This window comes from Rhinopithecus bieti, unplaced genomic scaffold (genome assembly GCF_001698545.2).
Source record: "Rhinopithecus bieti isolate Rb0 unplaced genomic scaffold, ASM169854v2 scaffold_8220, whole genome shotgun sequence".
Classification (NCBI taxonomy): domain Eukaryota; kingdom Metazoa; phylum Chordata; class Mammalia; order Primates; family Cercopithecidae; genus Rhinopithecus; species Rhinopithecus bieti.
In genome coordinates this window covers 1452082-1469421 of record NW_016806392.1, presented here as the reverse complement: position 1 = coordinate 1469421, position 17340 = coordinate 1452082, and the positions used below count along the sequence as shown (strand labels likewise).

At 34.7% G+C, this 17340-nt stretch overlaps 1 long non-coding RNA gene across 5 annotated transcripts in view; it reads left to right on the top strand.

Moving 5' to 3' along the window:
* LOC108532128 (uncharacterized) overlaps positions 1-17340 on the top strand; it is a 97239-nt gene that overhangs the window by 44266 nt on the left and 35633 nt on the right. For 2 of the 5 annotated variants that reach the window (XR_001886366.1, XR_001886367.1), the window contains 4 exons: positions 5485-5574; positions 7704-7774; positions 9835-9891; positions 10889-10941. This is a non-coding gene — a long non-coding RNA (uncharacterized LOC108532128). Of the gene's footprint in view, positions 1-5484; positions 5575-7658; positions 7775-9834; positions 9892-10888; positions 10942-17340 lie in introns of all 5 variants that reach the window. The other 3 variants (XR_001886369.1, XR_001886368.1, XR_001886370.1) reach the window with 3 other exon arrangements.

Here is a 17340-nt window from a genome sequence, read left to right as displayed (position 1 = left end):
GGTGACAGAGCGAGACTCTGTTTCCAAAAAAAAAAAGAATAGATGAATCATTTGAAGCTGATGTGCTTAGAAAATTTCACATTATAGCAGTGGACTGAGTCCAGATAAACAGGACTGTTTTTTAATAGACAGCAACCCAGGGTCCAGTGAACTAAGAACTCATTACACAGATCTGTAAGAAGTAATGAGGGAAATAAATTTTAGTACAGTTATTTGTTTGTAAGGTTGTTTATGTTGTCTTAGTAGTCTATTTTCTGAGTATATGAGGAAGCTCCTTCTCTTTTTTCTTAATAGATAATCCCCAGCAATTTAGTAGATGATACTTTTGTGAAATAAAATGAGATTTAAAAATGAGTCTTGTTCCTCACTCATGCCTCGGAATTCAGAAACTTTTACTACGTCTCTGCTTTTTACGGCAAAGTGATTATTTGCACGGTTTCAATAAGAATATTTTCTTTTTATGGGATGTATGGACAATCAATTATGCACCGTAGGGTCTCCCTTACGGTGTCATCTTTGACAATGGTGCTCATTTAATCAGATAGAACCAGCCACTTCTGAGGGACAAGGATTGATTGATGTTACATATGGAACTGTTGCCTACAAAGAACTTCCAGAAAAACAAGTCTGGTTCTTAGCCTCACAGGTATAAAAAAGGTCAGGCCATGAGCTTTAGGAAAATTGGGGTCCTCAAGAAATGAAGACTTCTCCCAAATTTATGATGACCATAGATTAATTATGATGAAGAACATTTCTGGGGCTTGCATTTTACTTTTGACATACCACATATCAAAAGCATTTAAACGTCCAATATTTCCTTATAAAAACTTCCAGGTGGAAGATAGACCTGTAGCATCAGTAGTGGCTCAACATTGCACAGTTCTAGACTTGCAAAGGAAACTCAAGGTGACCTACATGATTATTACTTGTCCCTTTGTAAATAACAGGTCATGCCTAGTGAGATCAGCTCTCCATGTGATTTTGAATATTTCTTTCTTTGAGAATATTAAAATCACAACAGGTGGGAGACTTTCACGAAGGATTGCTTTGAAATAGCCAAAAAGAAACAAAGTGTCCTAGGGAATGTCAGGTTTGTTGGTGGAAACTACAGCCTGCAGGCCAGATAGGCCTGCTTTTGTAAAGAGTTTTATTGGAACACAGCCACACACTTTTTTTTTTTTTTTTTTTTTTTTTTGCATATTGCCTACGGCTACCTTAGCTCTTCAACAGCACAGCTGAGTCATTACAATAGAGACCTTCTGGACTACAAAGCCTAACATACTATCTGGCCATTTTAGAAAAAGCTTGCCAATTCTTGTTCAGGTACAGCCTTCCAAGTTATCTGTTTCTAAAGCAGTATGTAACTTTGATTGTGTGGAGCTATTTTACAGATATCTATGTATGTTTGAATTTATTTCAGCATCCTCAATTATCTACATGTGTTTTCTTTTCAATTGTGGAAATTTATACATAACATAAAATACATAAAATGTTCCATCCTGACCTTTTTTTTTTTTTTTTTTTTTTTTTGAGATGGCGTCTCGCTCTGTCGCCCAGGCTGGAATGCAGTAGCACAATGTCGGTTCACTGCAAGCTCTGCCTCCCAGGTTCACACAATCCTCCTGCTTCAGTCTGCCCAGTAGCAGGGACTACAGGCACCTGCCACCACGCCCGGATAATTTTTTGCATTTTTAGTAGAGACGGAGTTTCACCGTGTTAGCTAGGATGGTCTCGATCTCCTGATCTCGTGATCCACCGCCTTGGCCTCTCAAAGTGCTGGGATTACAGGCGTGAGCCACTGCACCTGGCCCATTTTGACCACTTTTAAGTCTGTAGTTGAGTAACCTGAGGTATGTTCACCTTGTTTTGTCATGCAACCAATCTCCAGAACTCTTTTTGTCTTGCAAAACTGAAGTTCCATAACTATGAAACATACCAACCCATTCTCCTCTCCTGCAGCCCTCAGCACCACCATTCTACTTTCTGTCTCTATGAATGTCACTACTCTATGTACCTCATGTAACTGGGATCATACAGCATTTGTTTCTTTGTGACTGGCTTGTTTCATTTAGCATACTTTCCTTAGGTTCATCTCTGTTGTTATTTATGTGTGTGTTTTGAATTCCCTTTTGCCACATTAATATCTTACTGGTTCTCTCATTAAAATGAAACTGATAAAATATATTTACATATATTTATTATACATTCCTACAAGAAGTATGATTTTATCATTTTAAAAACATTATCCTCTGACACTACATGTTATCATTTTTTTCCCTTAAAATCCTCAAATCTCTGAAAGGAAGAGGTGTATAAATGCTCTTATTATGAGATCTTCAAGTAGAGAACTGCCTGCTGGTAGCAATTCATTATTTTGGAATTTGAGAATATATAGTAGGAAGTTTATAAAATAAGCACAAATGAATGGGCTTCGTGGCTCGCGCCTGTAATCCCAGCACTTTGGGAGGCCAAGGCGAGTGGATCATTTGAGTAAGGAGTTTGAGACCAACCTGGCCAATATGGTGAAACCCCATGTCTACTTAAAAAAAAAAAAAAATTAGCCAGGTGGTAGCGTGTGCTACTGGGGAGGCTGAGGCAGGAGAATTGTTTGAACTTGGGAGGCAGAGGTTGCAGTGAGCCAAGATCATGCCGGTGCACACCAGTCTGGGCAACAGAGCAAGACTCCACCTCAAAAATAAAATAAACTAAAATAAAATAACACAAACAAGAGGGAAAATGCTTGGTTCATTTGGAAAAAAGTATGTGGTTGGTGTGTGTTCAAGATTGGATTGTAATTACTCTGAAAAGAGAGATATCATAAGACCGTCTTAGCCACTACCTTCCCCCTACTCTCACCCAGACACCCTCATGTGATATTGTCAGGCAGGCAAAGGAAAAACGAATGTTCCATAGCCAAGGGTGCAGTCAAGTGCGTTAGCTTTGTGCCCTCTGCCTTCTGGATTCCTAGACTAGCCCCAGTCCTGTTGGAAAGACTCTAATTGTTCACATTCTAATTGTTCACATTGCCTTGTTTACTGTGGGGCAATGAACTGTCCATGACTTGATAGCAAGTAATCAAAGGTCTCCAGAGAAGGAGAGCTGAGCTTAACTTTGACAAACAATGGGGAGGAATGCAGGACCTCTCTTCTGACAGATGCACCTCTAGCCATGCTGGTGTACATGCCCAAGTAACCATTATTTTAGAGGTGGCAGCATAACCACCTTATGAGACTTTTTTGGGTGTTGAGCTATACTTTATTCCTTATCAGTGAGTGTTGCACTCTGAGGTGACAAAGTGAACCAATATTTACCCTTTAGAACACCTCTCTCTCAACAGATGAATAGTGGCTTTACGTTTTGTCCCAGGAGAGTGTGAGGTTGAAATCTAAATTGAATGTGGAAATGGTGTTAGAAATAAAGTGTACAGATCCTGAAATATCAGGCCAAGGGATTTGGACTTTTTTGTGAAACATTACTAGAAGAATGACAGATAATGAAAAAGAAAACTAAAATATTATATTAAAAGTAATCTTGGCCAGGTGCAGTGGCTCATACCTGTAATCTCAGCACTTTGGGAGGCCGAGGCGGGCAGATCATGAGGTTAAGAGATAGAGACCATCCTGGTTAACATGGTGAAACCCTATCTCTACTAAAAATACAAAAATTAGTTTGGCATGGTGGCATGCATTTGTAGTCTCAGCTACTTGGGAGGCTGAGGCAGGAGAATCTCTTGAAGCCAGGAGGTGAGGGTTGCAGTGAGCTGAGATCACGCCACTTCACTCCAACCTGGCGATAGAGCGAGACTCCGTCTCAAAAACCAACAAACAAAAAACAAACAAAAGTAATCTTATATATGAGTTTCATTCATGAGAAAGCAAAACACAAGTTTTTAACTATTCCTACCAATTCCCAACTTAAATAAAATAGACTTAGATAAAATGGACTCTTTTTAAATATTGCTGGCAAACCAACTTCTTTATTTTGAAATTCTGATTCTTTAGCATAGTGTTGTTCCAGTCTTGTTCTAACTGGAATGGTTGCTCATGCTACTCTTCCCTTTATGACAATGTCTATATTCAGTATATGTGTTGTCTATCCAAGACCAATTCACTTTTCTTTTCAATTGATAATGAGGTTTATATTCAGATGTTCATATAGTAACACTTTTATACAAATGGAACTTAAATACAAGGAACATCAAATGAAATAACGAAGATACAATACTATGATATTTAAAGAACAAGAAATGTATCTAAACATAAAATAAGTATATACTTGTATATGTAAAGCTTTGGGTCAACAGGAGTATAATAATATGCTCCTATCAGAGAGCAATACCTTCAATGCTCTAGAAATTAATTGTTTATGCTTAAATGGAAAACAATAATATATTATTTAGAGCCAACATGTCTGGTTTAAATGATAAGCATAGGGCTTGTGACAACAAAACCAAGTTTAGTCTCAAATTACAAACACATAGAAACAATTGATAATATTCAAAACAACAAGAAATAGATAACAGCAGAAATTAAAAATCAACTTTCTTAGTAATTTATAGCTCAAACTTAAAATTAGCAAGGTTATTAAAATTTGAAATTTAGTCTAAATATATCACCATTAAAAATCTTCTGTCTAAAATTACAAAGCTCATTATGTATCTGAATCATTAAAATAGAATGGAATTGCCATAGAAATAGACAAGTAAACTAATGGAATTTTATTTTCTAACCAGATGTTGCAACATACAACACTGGTAAAGATAGGCAATTACTTTATCCCTAAATGTATTTTAATTTTTCTGAGAAAATTTAATCAGTCCAAGAAAAATCAAGTTAATCCTTACTTCACACAGCTAAAAAATTATAAACTAATTAATGATATAAGTATATGACCAAGCAAGAAAAACAATTCATAAAAAAATGAGAACATGATATTACATGACAGGGTAATTTATAAGAAAGAAAACCAAATGGCCAATTGACATATGAGAAGATGCTCAAATTTAATAGTAATGAGAAAATGCAAACTTATGCAAAATGTAAAGCAATTTTATGTTTATAACTTGGGAGATATGCAGAGATATAGAAATTCACATGCATTTTGGAGAGGGCTGTAAATTAGTAGGGCCATTTTGAAGATCCATGTGGCAAGAATTTTAAGATGAATATATCTATGACCTTGAACTTCCAATTCTAGCTGCAAATTTAACAAAATTCTAAATGTTTATTATTAAAATATCGCACACAGTGTATTAGTATAAAATTACAAACTAGATCTACCTGTGTTTCTCAGTTGTAATTCTTGAAAGTATAATGATCATTTAAAAATATTTCAGAGTTATATGTGTACTGTAGCATCATTTAAGGAAATTTAATAATCACATGGCATAGTGCTATATGTATTTTGGTGATGTATCACATTTTGTATAAATATAACAGTATTTATGTTATATAGCCTCATAACACTGTATTTCTGAATTTCTAGGAGGTAAAATCAATGATCTCAAAATAAAGTTTACCACAGTGGACTGAAATTAAGAATGAAGAAGAATACAGAAAGGCATTACACGTAACTGTAATCTCTTATTTCCTTACAATTTATTGGAATTTAAAAATGTCACAATTTGACATCTGTAATTCTGTTTATTGGCTACCTTGGTGTTTATTATATAATTGTGTGTGTATAATATTATATTTACTATATATTGCATATATAGTGTTACATAGAGTTTATGCATACATGTATATATAACACTATAAATATTATTAATGGTGTTCTATAACTATGTATATATAAAATATTACATATATGTAAGAATAATATAACTGTGTATGTATACATAATATAAATATTAGGGGAATTAATACAGACTTTCTCAGATTGGGGAGCTCAATGCATACTTTTGAAATTCATGATTTTATGGATTTATTGAAATAACCTCTAAAGATTAGTAGATTCAGAAGGATGTGTATAAATAGATGAGAGCATTTGAGACAAGAAACTGCACAAATAAAGAAAAAGGAATCAAAATTATATATAATGTGCTTGAAAAACAACTAGAAGATTGACTGATTATAACTTAAATTTCATGATAGACATCATTCCTCAAATCAATAAACAACATTCTAAAATAAATGTGTTCTTTGAAAGGCTTAGAGCTTCTGGAAAAAGGAGATGAAGAAACATTGGATGTGTTTAAATTAGTGTTCCTGGTGTGGTAATATTAGTGAGATTTTATATCATAAAAGTATGTCATAGCAGGGCACACATTTATTTTTTCTTTAAGACTTTATTAATATTTTGAATATATCAGCAGCCCAAAAAAGAGTAGCAGAGAGGAGCATGGGTAGAACTAGGTGGAAATTATGCTTGTATCTGAAAGTTGGGAGAGAGGAGGGAATGTGGGAAAAAAATTCTTTCCTTCCTGTAAAACTAGTAATGTAACAGTAGGAACAGATTAAGATTTTTTTTTTAAATACGCATTTTAGCCACTTTTGCTTTCTGTGACTTCTTACTAGTCATTTCAACCTTAGGGTTCTCAGTTTAACCATAAGTGGGATCTATCCCAAAAGACTGTTGTGAAGATAAAATGGGATCATTTTGCTAAAACACATTATCACCAAACAGCAATCAGTGTCAGTGTCCATTTCTTAATGTTTCAAGAAAAGCATTCTACCAACTAAATAATCATTTCCTATCTAAGTACAGAGACTTAGGCTCAAATGAGCAAAACTAACAACTCTTGATATGTGGAGAAAGTGAGGATAATTAATTATATTATTAAAAAGACATAATGTCATTTATATTTCTGACGGTAAATAATTTATTTTTTAAGCTCGCTCCTCAATCTGCAAGTAATAACACAAGGATTTGAAAATAAACCTCCATTACCAGCATTGTTGACAATATAAATCTTGTTGAATAATGGGGACATCAAATGAAAATATTTGATTGTATGATATCAAGAGACTGTCAGTACTCTAGAAGTGCAAGAAAATCTGTGTGCCTGTGTGTGTGCATTTAGTGAAATACCTGTCTGATAAGGTGACAACTGAGAAGGGACCTAAAGAAAGTGAGGCAGTGAAGCGTGAATTCCTGAGAGGAATAATATTACAGTCAAACAGAAAAGCAAATGCAAAAGTCTCGAGGCAGTTGTGTGTTTCAGCTGTTTTGGAAATGTTGAGGCCAATGTAGCCAAAGCCAGTGAGTGAGAGGGAGACTGATGGGGTGGAGTCAGGAAGGTAATAGACACGCAGATTTTTAAAAGAATCTTGAAGTTCATGTAAAGTCTTTGGTTTTCATTCTAAATGAGAAGATAACACATTGGAAGGTAACGCAGAGAAGTGATACAATTAGGTACATGTTTTAAAAGAGTCACTCTGGCTGCCATGGAGAGGACTGTGTGTGTGTGTGTGTGTGTGTGTGTGTGCATGTGCATGCATGCATGTGTGTCAACTGGATACGGGAAGAAATGGGGGTATAGGTAGATGCCTGTTACAATCGTCTCTGTAGTTGATGATGGTGACATGGTCTAGGATGGTAATAACAGAAATGGGGTAGCTACCCCAGTGTTTATAGATTCACATGTAAATATATTTATCCAAAGTTTTAGGTTGTAAAATATAATAACGCATTCCCAAATACTATTGCCTTGTCAGAATTCCTTTTTATTGTTTATTCCCAATTATTTGGATTATGCATAGACACTCGGGCTACACATGTACTCCCAGAGAAACACAGCCATGATCATGGCCTAAAGAGGGAAGAAAACAAGGTAAGACCCTCCTTACAGAATGATTTTAGGTTTATTTGTTTGTCATGTAGTCCAAAAGGAGAGTTTACAACTACACTGCTTCAAGCAATCAAAAGGCTTCTATGTGATTTTATTTCCTCCCTGCATGTTATTTCCTGCTCCAGGATGTGTAAAAAAGAAAGGTTACACACACGTTGAAGACGAATACATCAACAATTACAGCCCTGAATAGTCTCATGCACTAATGATGGGATCCTAAATTAGTTTAATATTTGGGGATGGCAATCAACATTTAACAGAAGGTTAATAAGATGTATGCTGTTTGACGAAGTCTTCTCGCTTCTAGAAATTTACCTTAATAAAATAGTAAAGGACATTTGAAACAAATTAGATGCAAGACATATTCGTAAAATATTGGAAGTAAAGTAAACTTCCATGGATGTGCAATTGAATTAAAATATTCCACTTGTTAAAATTGATAATGAAATATTCAGTACTTGATAAAATTTATACAAACATTTATACAAAAATATTGCTAAGCATGCTAAATACAGTAAAATCGTTTTATAAAATTTATACAAAATTATAGGTAGAAAACTAAATAGAAAATCATATTACATTGTATTAATGTCCCCCAAAATGTATGTATTGAAACTTAATTGCCAGTTTGGTGTTATTAAGAAGTGAGGCATTTAGGAGGTGATTAAATCATGAGGGTACAGTTTCATGCATGAAATTAGCAACCTTATAAAAAGGGTTGGATGGGGTGAGTTCCCAACTTTCATCCCTTCCACCGTGTGAATTTATAGCTTCTGTCCCCTCTGGAGGATGCAGTAACAAGGCATCATCTTGGAAGTAGAGGTTATGCTCTCCAGAGACATTAAACCTGTTGGCTCCTTGACCTAAGACGTTTCAGCCTTCAGAACTCAGGCAAATACATTTCTGCTGTTTAGTCTGTGGAATTTTGTTATAGCGGCACAAATGGACTAACCCACACACATATATGCATGCACACACACATACATATATGTTTGTGTGTATATATATGTATGCACAAACACAGATACATTTTTTATTTTTGATATTTTATTTCAACAAGCAACACATATTTTGCTGTTAAAATTGAATTATAGGATTTTTAAACAAAATATATAGTAGTTTAGTTAAAATTTTGTTCTTGATTGCCTTTCACTTAAATTTTAAAAAATCTGTCTTCTCTGACTTAGAAATAGCATTTAACTCAAAATCATAAAACAAAACAAAGTTTATTTTAGCTGCTCTTTCTGTGATTTTAGTTTTTTTCTTAAATTACACTCTTTGATAAACATTATCACTCTGTTCTGCCTTTCTTAGTTGTAGAACTTAATTGCCACTACTTTCTACTTACCTCTCAGGACATTACACTTTTGTCTGACTAAGAATAACCCCTTCTTTCCACAATGAATCATTCGCAATGAGTACATTCCAAGGTACTCATTGCTAAGGTTGATCTGAAAGCTTTTCTTGAGAGTTTGTTTATTGAGAGTCAAACTGGCTTTTTCCTGACCCAGACTTCTTTCATTCAACATAAGCTTTGCACCAAGCTATCACTAAGCAAAGGAGAGTCAAGCAGGACCTGGGTCTTAGGGTTGCGGAAGGCTTATGACCCTGTTTCTGCATTAAGTGTATTCTGCATTAAGGAACTGGTTAAAATGAAGGGTTATCTGGCTCTGGCTCAGCGTGATTTATACCACAAACATTCCCTCTTGTGAATAACAGCAATCAGTCCACAAACACATGCTTCTTATGCTTCTCCAACATTTCTTGTCCTTTGTACCCAAGAGAAAAGTAATGCCATTAAAGCTTGTGTGTTGCACCTGTGCCAGCAGAGACAGATGCTGGCAAGAACTGTTCAACAAGCAATAATGAACAAACCTCATATACATCAGGTTTATTGAAGTGGGCAGAATGAGAAATTTGAGAAGGTTTGAGTGATAGGTGTGTTTAGTTAATAGAAAAGATGCATGATTTAACTTGTTAATTTTTTTTTATAAATCATATAAATGCAATCAAATCTTATATATTAAATTCTCTTTTCTCAGTAGTGTACAGCATCCATCTTCATGGCCGTCCACCTTTTCCAAACTCTGGGTGTTAAGGTACTGAGAAGTTAGTGTGCTCATTGTAGCAGTAACACATGGTATCTGAAGACTAGTTTGGAATACTGTACAACCTCTGTCATCATTAAATTTGCATAGATTTAGTTCTGCATGTAACATGCTTGAAGCATCCTATCGATTGCTCACACAGGTCTCCACACTGACATTAAATGTGAACATTATTGTTTTTATGAAACATTTAATTAGATATACTCAAAGTATAAAAAATTACACAATGTAGCTCTAATCACATTTTAAATATTTGTTAGTTGTGATTCACCTTTGCCTTTTTATTATAAGAAGCCATTTTAATATTAGAATAAAATAACTTTGAAAGCTTATATAGAAGGTTTTGTGTTTAATAACTGTATTTAAAAAAAAAATTTAGACTGGGCATGATGGCTCACGCCCGTAATCCCAGCACTTTGGGAGCCGAAGTAGGCGGTCACGAGGTCAGGAGATCGAGACCATCCTGGCTAACATGGTGAAACCCCGTCTCTATGAAAAAATACAAAATATTAGTTGGGCATAGTGGTGGACGCCCGTAGTCCCAGCTACTCAGGAGGCTGAGGCAGGAGAATGGCATGAACTTGGGAAGCGGAGCTTGTAGTGAGCCTAGATCATGCCACTGCACTCCAGCCTGGGCAACAAAGTGAAACTCTGTCAAAAAAAAAAAAAAAAAAATTCGAATTTTATGCATTTTGAATATATCTATATTTTTAATCAGTTTGACCACTACTTTTGATAGAACATATTATGTAAACACCTCGATAAAAATTACGTAATTCGTAATGTTGTTACAGTGGAAGTAGAAGAAACAAATTACACATAGGAAACATATATAAATGTATGAATTATCTGTTTATTTTATTAATCAAATAATTATGTGGTTACAGTAATAATATATTTTAACTATATTTTATTAACCAAATACATTATATAAGTTTATTTTATTAACCAAGTTTATTTTATTCATCCAAACCTCTCCTGCCCATAGCAGAACACCCAATGGCAATAACAGCTATTGATATTTCAGCAATTGCAGGTCACGTAAGTACAGCTTTGCATCTAGTTTTCAATTTGTTAATATACAGCTATTTTTTTGCCATTTTAGTAGGGCAAAATACTTTTTATTTAGCCGTTTTTCAGCTTGATCAGTCTTTCTAAATATTTCAGTTACATGGTATATGAGTCTTCCTGTGTCTGTTTGCTGTGGACACTGGAAATGTGAAAGTTTGTCTGGCTGAAGAGGGCCCTGGTGACACAGCAGCCTCTCTCCCAAACACTGGAGCTGGATCATTAGAGCTGGCTAAGAGCCAGTCAGGGGGATTAAAGTGTGCATGGTATTTCAGAGTCAAATCTCAGCAGACAGAAAATAGTGGAAACGGGGTAGAAAGCCCGCACAGCTTGGCACTGCTGGAGTGTGATGTGGAAGGAAAAGTGCAGCAGAAGACCAAAAAAAAAAAAAAAAAAAGATGTAAGCAGGCTTGACTCAGTGCAGCTAAGAACCCAGATGTTATCTTGAGGGTGTTAACTAATAAGCAGTTTAAATCAGGATGTCAGATTCTGATTTGTTTTTCGTACGTTCACATTTGGCAGGCGTAGATACTGTTTGAAGAGAAGACAGTCAGTAGATAGAGGTAACAAACTTAGATATGTGCCAAGTCTAGAAACAAGAGACTGGGGGATAACGACCTTTCGAAATAAAATGTAATATTTGAAAACTGATTGGCTGGGGGATGAGGAGAATGCAGGTCTTTAAGGTCAATCCCTGTTTTGCTTTAGGTTGTTAGGGAAATGCAGGTCTTTAAGGTCGAACCCTCTTTTGCTTTAGTTGTTAGGGGGAGACTTTATTCCGTGTTGTAGAATATGTCATTTCAGTTTTGAACATCTTGAGTTAAATTGTCCTAACATATCTTATGAATTTGATTTTCTTCCCCGGGAAGCTACTATTTCAAACAGTTAAAGAGTGTAGATTTCCAACTTGTATCCAATTTATAAAATTATCCCCAGACTGCTGATTTTAGGAAGAGGCTCATGAATATTTTATTTGCAGACAATATATCAGGAGCTAACAACAGCTTCAATATTTGTGAGACAACCAGTTAACTAAGCCACCTCTTAGTATATTTAGATGGAAAATCTTAGCTGAAGATATTACATAATGAACCAACAGTGACTAAAAAATTGAATATTTAAGTGTATTTCATCATAATTAATTTGAATTTAAGTAGCCATATACAGCTCATATTTACCACATTGAACAATGCAAATTAGAGGAAAACATTAATAACCATATCTAATACCACAGGCCAAAATCCTCATAAATTTATTCTAGCTAAAGGAGTTCTTCAGAAGTAGCAATTGAAAGCACCAACTAAACCGACTTGTATTAATTCACTATCATTCTCTCAGAACCATTTCTTCTCTGAACAAAACAAGTAGAAGAGTTAATTGTGAATCTGCATTTTCCTTGCCTATTTTAAGGTTTTGATGTTGACACTAATTGGTGAAATCCCTCCTGTGGTGTGATATTTCATTGTACTTGCTATTTTGTTAGGAAGAGAGTGCGTCAGCTCTTAATTTAAAATTATGTTTCTCCCTCCTATGTTGAGTGAACTTAGAATGCATTTTCTGACATATCCACATGTTTTTGTTAATATGAATTTAGGGAAAAAAGCATACTTAATTAGCTAAGGCTTCTCATTCTAGGCTTGACCCTGTATTTGACATCTTTTGAATTTGTAGTTGCATAGACTGCTCTCTGACACTGGTTAGTGATCCGGAAGCTATATTTAGGTTAGCGGAAGTGGTGTATGAGAATTAGATGTATCCTTGCAAGGAAGGACTTGTCTTATCTCAGTACGTCATTTTTTTGCACACAACAAAGTCAATGTTTGAATCTTCTAAAATCTTCCTATTTCCAAGTTGCAGAGTACCATTGATTCCTAAACAAAGATCTAATTTTTGACTCAGAGACGTGGCAAGGTAGTGAATCATCATTGTAATTTAACAATCTTCAAGATAAAATTATCTCTCTGATATTTAAATTTTGCCTAATTATTAACATGTTTGGGTGTTCTGTTAAGAACGGAAGACTCTAGTCTCTTGAGCAGAGACTATAAAGGCCTCAGATGGTCATTTATAATTTTATGCTCTTTTCTTAAACATCTTCAACAAGTTGGAAGTAGTCAATGTTCCCCAGAGTTGTTGTGTTTTTAAACCAAATATATGGTTCAATGGTAGAAAACTGGGCTGATCCAAGCTGTTTTCAGTAAACACTTCATTTCAGGTGACCTATTCCATATTAAATAATCTCTAGATCCTGTTTTCAAAACTAACTAGATCAGATAACCTACCCAAGATTTTCACCTTTTAGGGTCAGTTAGCTGCAGTCACTTTGTGAAAATGATTGCAATGAAAAGATAAGAGTTGCAGATGAGGAAATGTTTTGACAAATTTAAGCATAGTGGTATTTATTAATATGAGAAGTTCAGTTACACAATTTTTGAAAATTATAATGGAGTCTCTTGACTGAGCTTTAAAAAAAAATAGCGTTTAAGCTAAAAAGGGAACTGCTACCTCTCCTAAAATCAAAATGATGTTACAATAATTCTCTGTTCTCTAGAATTATATCGAAGCACTTTTGTGATGATTTAATTTTGCTTTTGTGAGTCTGAGCCTGTGTAGTCATGGGACCATCAATTAGAACAATGGCTTTCTGATCCCAAAGTCGTTCGTTCTGAAAACAATATTTTTCATAAATTTGAAAGTGAGAAGTTTTGATCTTGCCATTCCCAAGTAATTCTCCTAATAAGAGGCATCAGCATGCTTCAGTGACAGCTGTCACCTTCCAGTGCTGAGAGTCATCCTTGAGTTCTCCATTTCACTCCCTACACTCCAATTTAGCTGCAGTTCTCTTGGCCAGTCCTATGGAATACATCCATGACGTAATGACTTCTCACCACTCATACCACTCATACTAACACCATTCTCATCTAAGTCACTACCTTTTTTCTCTGGGATTACAATAGTCTCCCAATTTGTTTGCCCACGTAACGTATTTATTCTTCACAATGTACCATATATACCGCTTTGAAATGCAAACACAATCATGTTATTCTCTGGTGAAATTATCTCACATATTCCTATCACATTTAAAATTGATTCAGAATAATCCCATAATTATCAAAACCCTACATACTCTTGTATAGCATGGTTTAGTTTCAAGATAGCTCTTCAACTTTTTTTTCACTGTACTGAATTGGTGAGTAATAGTCATATTATTGTTTTTGCTCAAAAGTCTTGATTTATACATTTTCAGTTTCTCCTTTATCCACAGGTAACTCTTTCCTCATAAGACTAATTCATTGTTTCCTTGAAGTCTGCTCTCAAAGATCCCTTTCATTTTCTATCTAATATTAATAATTTTAATCATTTATTATTCCATTACTGTGTTCTATAGTGTATAAAATTTATGTTCTTTGTCATGTTATTTATTAACTAAATTATTCATTTCAGTAATTTATTCCACAAATTTGTACACATAAAAATTAAGTTATTTTTATTGCTATATGCTCAGCTGACCAATAACAGTTTGAGGATTAATATATTTGTTAAATGGACAAATACATTCTTTCACAAATATTAGTTTAAAAATTTTATATTAAACTCCCTATATACTTAAAATATGAATTAGATAATTCAGAATAAACATTCCATTGGGAAAAACTAAACAATTTGTTAAAAAAAAATCCTTAAAAGCATCAGAGAGTTAATACAGCAATGAAGAATTACAGGACCAAATTAAGAATGGTATGGAAGTCTGCTTGTGAGCCTTATGCTTGGGTTATCTCTATGCTTAAAGTGACTATAAATCTCAAAAGAGAACTGAAGGGAGAAATAACCATATCTACTAACACGGTAAGGGTATTTAAACATCTCTTAGTAATTGAGAAAATTGAAAGAAAAGAAAAAAGAAAGGGAGAGAAAGAGAAACAGAGCAAAAGGGATAATGAAGGAGAGAAAGAAGAAGAGAAAGGAAGAGGAAGAAAAGTAAGAAGGAGGATGAGGGAGAGGGAGGAAGAAAGAAAAGTGAAAAGAAAGAATGGTAAAGTTTTTAACAACATAATTTATCCTTTTAAAATATGAATGTTGGTCTTTTTGATGATGTCCTACAGATTCCTTAGTCTCTGTTCATTTTTTATGTGTTATTCTTTCTGTTTCTCAGAGTCAATGTTTTCCATTTTCTTATCTTCAAGCTCATGACTTCTTCTGAGTGTGCAAATATACTCTTGAATCCCTCTGGTGATTTTAAAATTTTTATCATTGTTGTTTTCAGTTCTAGAATTACTGTATCTCTTTCTTGATATTCTTACTTTTTCATACTTTTCTAATTCCTTTATTTCTTTGTTTATGTTTTCCTTTTGACATTTGAGTATAATTAAGAGAGTTGTCATAAAGTCTTTGTCTAGTAAGTTTGATGTCTGGGTTTCCTTAGAGATATTTTCTGTCAATTTATTTTGTTCCTTTGAATGAGCCATACTTTGCAATTCTTTGTATGCCTTGTAACTTTTTTGAAAACTGGACATTATAATTATAGTAATTATAATTACTATGTGGTTACTCTGTAAATCAGACCCCCCCCAACACACTAATGTTTTTTGATTTTAAATTTTATTTACTTAATATATTGTTAAGGTTAGTTTATTTAGTGAAATTTTCCAAAGTGATTTTACAAAACTGTTTGCTCTATGAGGTGTGATCACTGAAGTCTTTTTGTTTCTTTAGCTAATGTTAAGCTATTATTTGACAGTGATTTTCTTCTATATCAGGAACTAAGCAAATACAGGCAAACACAGCAAAACAAAAGAAAACAAGTAATCATTAGCCAGCAAAATATGTGTCTAAGCCACACAGACTGGCTTTGTGCTGGGCTCTCTGAAGCTGGCAGAAAGTGTGTGTTCACTCTTGCACTGAGTGAAGTTCAAGTTCACTCTTGGACAGAGCTTGTACAGAGGGTAGGGATCAGCCAAGGTAAAAGTGTAGGGTCTTCTCACGACGTTTGTCAGCATGTGGCTTAACCTGTGCATACATGTGACTTTCTAGACTCTCCCATGTACGTGAATGATTTTGAATGTCTTAATTTTCCAAATACTCTTCTCCAACTTTTCTTCCCGTGCTGAAGGTGATCTACTATATGTGTAAACTGTAATTTTTGCCCTAAGGATCTGTAGTTTGTTAGGTCCCTTTGCAGAGCTTCTTCATTATGTCCATTCCTTATCTGTTCTGCATTCTAGCAACACAGAAAAAAATGCCTTTCATTAGTCTTTTAGGTATCTCCCAGACCAGTCAGAACAGACTTACATAATAATTTGCGGGTAAGATCTTCTCTTGTTCCTTTGGAACCATGGACCAGGGTTCCACACTGGGAACGTGGGCTTCTGACACTTCAAAACTGCCAATTTGCTGGGGCACAGGCAAGTTAAAAATGTCATAAAGTTTTCAAGTTGTCTTTTACTTGAGTCTACTTTCACTTGGTTGTTGTAATCTTTTCACCATTTTCCAGAGTTTTGGTAAAGTTTATTCTGGCAGTTTCTTTTAGTTGTTTGATGTTTCTGTGGAGAAATGAAAGATTGCAGCTGTCTCCACTGCCATTTTGCTGATGCTCCTCTTTTGTCATTTTTTGCTTCATGTTATTATACTCTGTTATTAGTTCATGTATTAGCTTTCTAGGGCTGCCTTAACCAAGTACACAAACTGGGTGCCGTGAACAACATAAATTTATTGTCTTATAGTCCTGGAAGCTAAAAGTCTGAGATTGAGGTGTCAGCAGGGATGGTCCCTTCAAGGGCTATGAGAGAAAGTCTGTTCTATGCCTTGTTTCTAGCTTCTGGTGGTTTAGTGGCAGTCTTTGGCATTCCTTGGCTAATCTCTGCCCTCATAATCACATGGTACTCTCCCTGTGTGTATGTCTCCCTCTACTCAAATTTCTTCTTTTTATAAGGACATCAGTCATATTGAATTAAGGCTCATCTGATTTTATCTTAACTTGATCACCTGCAAAGAGCCTATTTCCTAATGAGGTCATATTCAGTAGTTAGGATTTCAGCATCTATATAGAGGAAACAATTTAGCTCATACCAGTGCATATATGATTGTAATAGCTATGTCTTCCTGAAGAGTTGACCCCCTTATCACTACAGTATACATTTTAAAATCCTACTCACATTTTTAATAGTCTGTATTGTGTATTATGAGTATAATGAGTTCAATGTTCTTATGGTTGTTCTTTGTATGATATTTTTTATCATCTTTTTACTTTCTTTTTTTTTTTATTTTATTTTATTATACTTTAAGTTCTAGTACATGTGCATAAAGTGCAGGTTTGTTACGTATGTATACATGTGCCATGTTGGTGTGCTACACCCATTAACTCATCATTTACAT